Below are 7,533 nucleotides of genomic sequence, written 5' to 3' on the forward strand. Positions count from 1 at the left end.
TCTTATGATTTTGAACTACTTAGACAAGTTCTTATGTTTTACTTTGATTAACTCCAAACACCAAGTTCTAAAATCCTCCTTTAGTGTATGTCCTAAAATGGTAGAATGATAATCACTTATATTTATTACTAAACAATATTACGTCCACAAGAGACTAGGTTGTCACACCCTAATCTTGGCAACTCTAATATTCACGTAGTAATGAATATAAGATCTTAAGAAAAGTATGCTTAACTTGGCAAATAAACTAAGTAGTACAACTACTTCTTAGTTTATTTGTTAAGTGTTTGAGACAAGTAATTTTTATAACTTGAAATCAGTTTTTAGGTGATCAATCTAAATGGAGCATTAAGAATTTCTCAAACAAATAAAATTAACCAAGGCACCAACTTGAATGATTAAAATTCAAACTTTAGAATAAAAGAAGAAGTAGAAATTCATAACCATATTCAAAAGAAATTGTTATGAGCATGAGCCATCCATCCAAAGATTGGATGCTTTGAGTTCCAAATGAGCTTACAAAATTGATTTTTGCATCTCATTTGCCTTCTCCTTTTCTCCTCTTGAATTATAAACTAAAATTACAAAACTTACTTAAAAAGAACTCCTATGAACTAAGAACAAGAAGAGAGAATTGTGTTTCTAGGGAAGAAGGCAAGAAGATATGATATGAAGTGTTGTTAAGTCTTTTTGTTCGAATGAAATGCCTCCTATTTATAGAAATTTCCCTGGGACCACTGAGTTGCTTGTTTGCACCGCTCAACAGCTGACCAAACCCTTCAGCATGGGTTTGGTCACTTGATCAAGCAGCTTTGTCACCTCCTTAAGCTTGACTCACCAAAGCTAGTTGTGAGCTATGGAACCAGCTATGGTGAGCTACTCTGAAAAGCCTATGGTGGCTACTTGAACTGATGTCATTTGTGACTTCATGGTTTGCATGATAGCTAAGTCAAATCTGGGTGCACACTGCTTAGCACACTTGTGGCACCGCTAAGCTGCTTGTTCAGCAGCTTTGACCATGCTGACTGAGATGTGGCTTGGTGCTTGCTGACCTAGGCAGGTGTTTGGTTCACCTCTAAGCACACATGTGTCACCGCTGAGCTGCTTGTTGAGCAGCTTGGGCGTGTGCCAGGCTTGTGTCTGACCGTGTCAAGCTTGAGTTCTGACCATGTTAGGATTAGTCTAGTACTAGGCTGAGCGGCCAAGCAGGTCCGCTCAACTGCTTGCTTGAGCAGCTTGGTCCAGGTCTGCTTAGCGTGGCTTGGTCCACGCTCAGCTGCCTGCACCTTGATTTTGACTTCTTTTTCTCTTTTCTTCTTCTTTCTAAATCCTACAAAACACATAAAAAAGAAATACAAACACAAATATACAAGATTGTGATATTTTATAAAAATAATATTGTTTTAAGTTGGTTTTTCTCAATTATGCTTAAGATAAGTGCCATAAAAGTGTATGAAATTTAGGTATGTTTGACACTTATCAAATATAACTACCATTGTAATCATTTAATTAAATAATATGATAGTAGTAATTAAATATCCCACAAATTCTCATCCATTATATTATTCAAGAAAAAAATTATCAGTATCATATAATGATTAATGAATTATGCTAGTAACTAATATATATTCAAAAGTTGTTACTATTTTTAATCTTGTTAATATTATCTTTACTATTCTATTTATGTTATATTTCAAGAATATTCATAATGTGCATTCAATAATTAAAATTCATATTTTGTGTAATTAAGATAATTAGTATCGTTATATTATTTAAGTACATTCTTAATGTTATTTTAATCACATATAAGAATATAGAATAGTCATAATGTGCATTCAATAATTAAAATTTATATTTTGTATAATTAAGAAAATTACTATTGTTAGATTGTGACTCATTATTTTTTATATTATTGGATTTATATACAAATTCTTGATTTTGTAATTGATCTTATGTGTACTTGTATTAATTTGTAGTTTGAAATATACTAATAATGTTTCGAATCCTTGAGTATTAATTTTAATACTATTTTTTATATCTTATTTTGTTATACTAAATGACTTGATGGGCTATTAGAATGAGATAATGTTTCTAAGCTATTTGAAGAAACACATTACTGTAGAATTTCATATATAATTATTTTCGAGAATTATTAATTAATTTAATAAAAAGATAATCATAATTGATTTGTTATTTTTATATATTCCTAATAGAAAAATACTTATATTTTTCGGTGAATATATCTACCATTGTAATCATTTAATTAAATAATATAATGGTAGTAATTAAATATTCAACAAATTCTCATCCATTATATTATTTAAGAATGGAATTACCAATATCATATAATGATTAATAAATTATACTAGTAACTAATATATATTCAAAATTTGGTACAATTTTTATTCTTCTTAATGTTATCTTTACTATTCTATTTATGTTATATTTCAAGAATATTCATAATATGTATTCAATAATTAAAATTTATATTTTGTGTAATTAAGACAATTAATATCGTTATATTATTTAAGTACATTCTTAATGTTATTTCAATTACATATAAGAATATAGAATAGTCATAATGTGCATTCAATAATTAAAATTCATATTTTGTATAATTAAGACAATTATTATTGTTAGATTGTGACTCATTATGTTTTATATTATTAGATTGATATACAAATTCTTGATTTTTTAATTGATATTATGTGTACTTGTATTAATTTGTAATTTGAAATATACTAATAATTTTTCGAATCCTTGAGTATTAATTTATAACTATATAAGAAAATAAGGTTCTTTCATGTCACGTGTCAAGCTCAGCAAAAAAAATTCCCTCCTAAAAGGCTCTACTTCCTACCATACACCCTACCATACATAATCAAAGTCAATCCATACCTATTTGACCTTTCCTATTCTTTGCTTAATTAATGAATTAATGAATAATAATATCACCACTATATATGACTTTTACATAAATTGATATCATCAATAATAACCCATCATCATTTTAAAATGTGCACAATTACCTATTATATATGACTTTTCAGTTATTACCTATTAAAGCATTTGTTTATTTTTATGACCAAAATAATACTGATTGATGTTAACTCTTCAATTACCAAAGCATTTTTGCTTCATGATGTGATTTGCATCTCTTCATATTTTTTTATTCTATTATATATTTGAATCTATTTCATTTTTGTTCATCATTTCTGTTAATTGTATTGTGTTGTTGGTTTCACTTTCATTACCAACCATGATAATTGTTTTTTTCATGGAGCTATCATTTATTTGTTTTTGTTTTTAATTTTACAGCAATCCTGGTCGAGTTTGTTCGACTAAGGAGCACTTTGAAAAATGAATGATTATTTATGTTTTATGTATATATTTTGGATGGTTCTGCAGTCGCATGCATGACCATATTTTTTGCTACCATGGCCCCTTTACACATGTTGCAAACATGTATTTATTTTGTTAATTTTTGGTTTTTTTTGGAGTCATAAACGGTGTACATTGACAGTATATATCATTGTTTAATTAGAGGTAATTAATATCAAAACTTTTTGTTATTATAATTGTTTATTTTGTAGTTGTTTATTTATCAATTTCAGTTTAATATTTTTGAAACATCTTTTTCGACTATGCATGAAACCAACAATGGTTTAGGAAATATGTGTTTTTATCCAGTCGGATGCACGAGAAATATATATGTTATTAATCATACGGCAAAAAATATTGTCCCGTGTGAATGCACGGTTAACTTGCTAGTTTTAATACTATTTTTTTAATCTTATTTTGTTATACTAAAGGATTTGATGAATTATTAGGATGAGATAATGTTTCTAAGCTATTTGAAGAAACACATTACTATAGAATTTGACTATATCTTTTTTCCAGAAATATTAATTAAATTAATAAAAAGATTATCATAATTGTTTTGTTATTTTTTATATTTTCCTAATAAAAAATACTTATATTTTCCTGTGAACATATCTACCATTGTTATCCTTTAATGAAATAATATAATGGTAGTAATTAAATATTCCATAAATTCTCATCCATTATATTATTTAAGAATTGAATCATGAGTGCCATATAATGGTTAAGAAATTATGCAAGTAACTAACATATATTGAAAAACTATTACAATTTTTAATCTTCTTAATTCAGTATCTTCAATATTCTATTTATGTTATATTTTAAGAATATTCATAACTTGCATTCAATAATTAAAATTCATATTTTGTGTAGTTAAGACAATTACTATTATTATATTATTTAAGTGCATTCATAATGTTATTCCAATCACATATAATAATATAGAATATTCATAACGTGCATTCAATAATTAAAATTCATATTTTATGTAATTAAGACAATTACTATCTATATACTTATATTATTTAAGTGGATTCGTAATGTTATTCCAATGACATATAAGAATATATAATAAAAATATGAGAATATTAGTCTAATCATTGTAACCTTCATTAATATATATATATATATATATATATATATATATATATATTTAATCATATATATATATTTAATCTATATTGTTTAATCTAATATAAGAATATATTCACAATTGATTTCAATCAGTAGTGTTGTTTACTTTCGTAATGTTATTAATTGTTGAAAGATATACAAACAAAATGTTGGCCTATTTTATTACTATATTAAAACCACTATATTTCCAATTTTTAAATATGATTGCTTTGTAATCTTGTTATTTTTATATATTTGTAATAAAAAAGTTTTATATTTTCATGTGAATATATCTACCATTGTTATGCTATAATTAGATAACATAATGATAGTAAGTAATCATCCAACAACAATGGCTAATAAATTATGTTAGTAACTAATATATATTTAAAAGTTGTTATAATGACTGATTATACAATTTCATCATTAGTTATAAATCGTACGTTATATTATTTAAAGATAGATTAGTTATAATATTCTATTTATGATATATTTCAAGAATATTCATAATGTGCATTCAATAATTAAAATTCATATTTTGTGTAATTAAGATTTACCATCGTTAAATTATTTAAGTGCATTCATGATGCTATTTCAATCACATATAAGAATATAGAATATTCATACTGTGCATTCAATAATTCAATAATTAAAATTCATATTTTGCGTAATCAAGATAATTACTATCGTTATATTATTTTATTTAAGTGCATTCATAATATTATTTCAATCATATATAAGAATATACAATGAAAATGTTTAATCTAATATAATAATTTACTTGCAATTGATTTTATTAGTAGTGTTATTTAATTTCGTAATGTTACTAAATGTTGAAAGCTATACCAACAAAATGTTGGTATATTTTATTACTATATTATTACAACCACTATATTTCCTATTTTTAAATATGATTGATTTTTATATCTTATTATAAAGATAAAATCACATAATTGCTAATATAATGACTAATAAATTAGATCTCAGCCGTTATATTATTTAAGGATATATTCATGAGTATCTTATAATGACTAATAAATTATGCTGGTAACTAATATATATTAAAAAACTGTTATAATGACTAATTATAATATTTCTTCATTAGTTATAAGTTGTACGTTATATTATTTAAGGATGCAATCATCAGTGTCATAATCAACATTTATTAGAAATAATTCTGCAAATTTATATCCATAATGAGGATTGCCTATATTCAAAAACTGTTATATCCATAATCAACATTTATTCATTGTTGGAGAGAGTGATCTTTTTACACTTAGTTTTAAGATAAAAGTATCATTGTAAGTATAGACAAAGGGATAATAATGTCTTTTTATCATGCTTTTTGTTTTATTTTGTACAACATTTCCTTATCAATTAATGGAGCTGAGTCGAAACATTACCTCTTCAACTTTGGGCATGATCTGCTGCCTTTTACCTTTTTAATAAACTTTTTGCATATGTATTATTTGAACAAAATTTCTCTTAAGTGACATTGTTTGAAGTGATTTGGAAAATGTATGTCTATCCCTAAATCATTAGTGGATTAAGATCACAATGTAATTTAAATTATATTAAGGGTAGATAAATCCTCATCCACTCACCCTTAACTTTTGGGGTATTGTTTTACAATTATTTTTTGTGTTACTGGATTTTTTTTATTGGTATCTTGATACTTACGAGCACTTGATTGTTTTTACCACTATGGGTTTCATAAAGCTGAAGTGTTATCTTCATTGTTTTCAAGGACTCCTTTTCGCCTTATGTATGTATACTGGATCAAATAGTTATATATACTGGTTAACGTAAGTTATATACTTAATTACATTATATAGGTTATAGACATTCTGTTAATTATCTTCATTCTATGAACATGTTGGAGTTGAGAGTCCTTGCTAATTATCTTCATTCTGTTAATTGAAACTTCTTGTTAATTGTTCCCTTGAGACTTTGTTTCCTTTTATATAAGAGATTTTTTTTAATTTAGGGCAGCCGACAAGCTCGCTCTGCCCATATTTATGGTATGCAGAGCATGATATTTTATGCCCTATTTAAAAATGAGTATACTTATGTCCATCCTAATTTAGGTTGGCGTTATGTAGGCATGAACTGGATAAACATGACAACCCAAATTTTCAATACTACTTGTGCATAATGATTCAAATAAAAAATGGGGCTAAGAGGATGTGGTCACCTCCTCATAAAAGAAAACAAAAAGTACTTCAACGGGAAGATGTCAACGGTCATGTCTTAATTGTGTCTAAAAACAATTTGATTTATTGAATTGATCATTGCAAGGATATGATGATCTTAAGGCTTGAAAATGACATTGTTAGGACTTATAATTTTAACCAAGTTATGTTGTTCAACGTTAATTGTTTGCCTAGTACCAAAAGTGATTGTTAGTAAAGGGATTGAGTATCAACAAGTCAGAATACATCTAGAAGGGAGGTTGAATAGGTGTCTCGGATCACATACTCCGCTTTTCCTATATTTTGCGCGAAACATAATGTTTCTGCACTAAATCGATTAAGACTGGTATTAATTGATTAAACCGTGCTGGACTTAATCGATTATTTAGGTGGTTAATCGATTATCCTATGATCTTGAATAATCTTGATTTTACTGGTGTCTTGCAACTCCAGTCACTAATTACCGATCCTTATGCAATTAATTTATTACAGTAACTAGCAGCGTACCCGTGCACTTGCACGGGTCGCTTCTTTGTTTATGCATAATGCAAATATAATATACATATACTTTATAATATCAATAAATCATGTATTGAAACATTATATTTCTCATTCATATAGGTGCAATATTAACATTGATTTTTGAGTGTATATGTAGAATTTTAACAATTATAAATGTGTTTGTATAAGCATTTATTTGTTGAAAGTGTGATTATAGAAAACATTTGATTCTTAAATAACTCATAAATAAAATTCAAATTGTATTGGATAATATCTTACCTCTATATTCTCTATATAAAATTATAAATATAAGGAGTTATTTTTGCATCATATTTTTTGTGATTAC

Source organism: Lupinus angustifolius, chromosome LG01, assembly GCF_001865875.1.
Source record: "Lupinus angustifolius cultivar Tanjil chromosome LG01, LupAngTanjil_v1.0, whole genome shotgun sequence".
In the NCBI taxonomy this organism is placed as follows: Eukaryota; Viridiplantae; Streptophyta; class Magnoliopsida; order Fabales; family Fabaceae; genus Lupinus; species Lupinus angustifolius.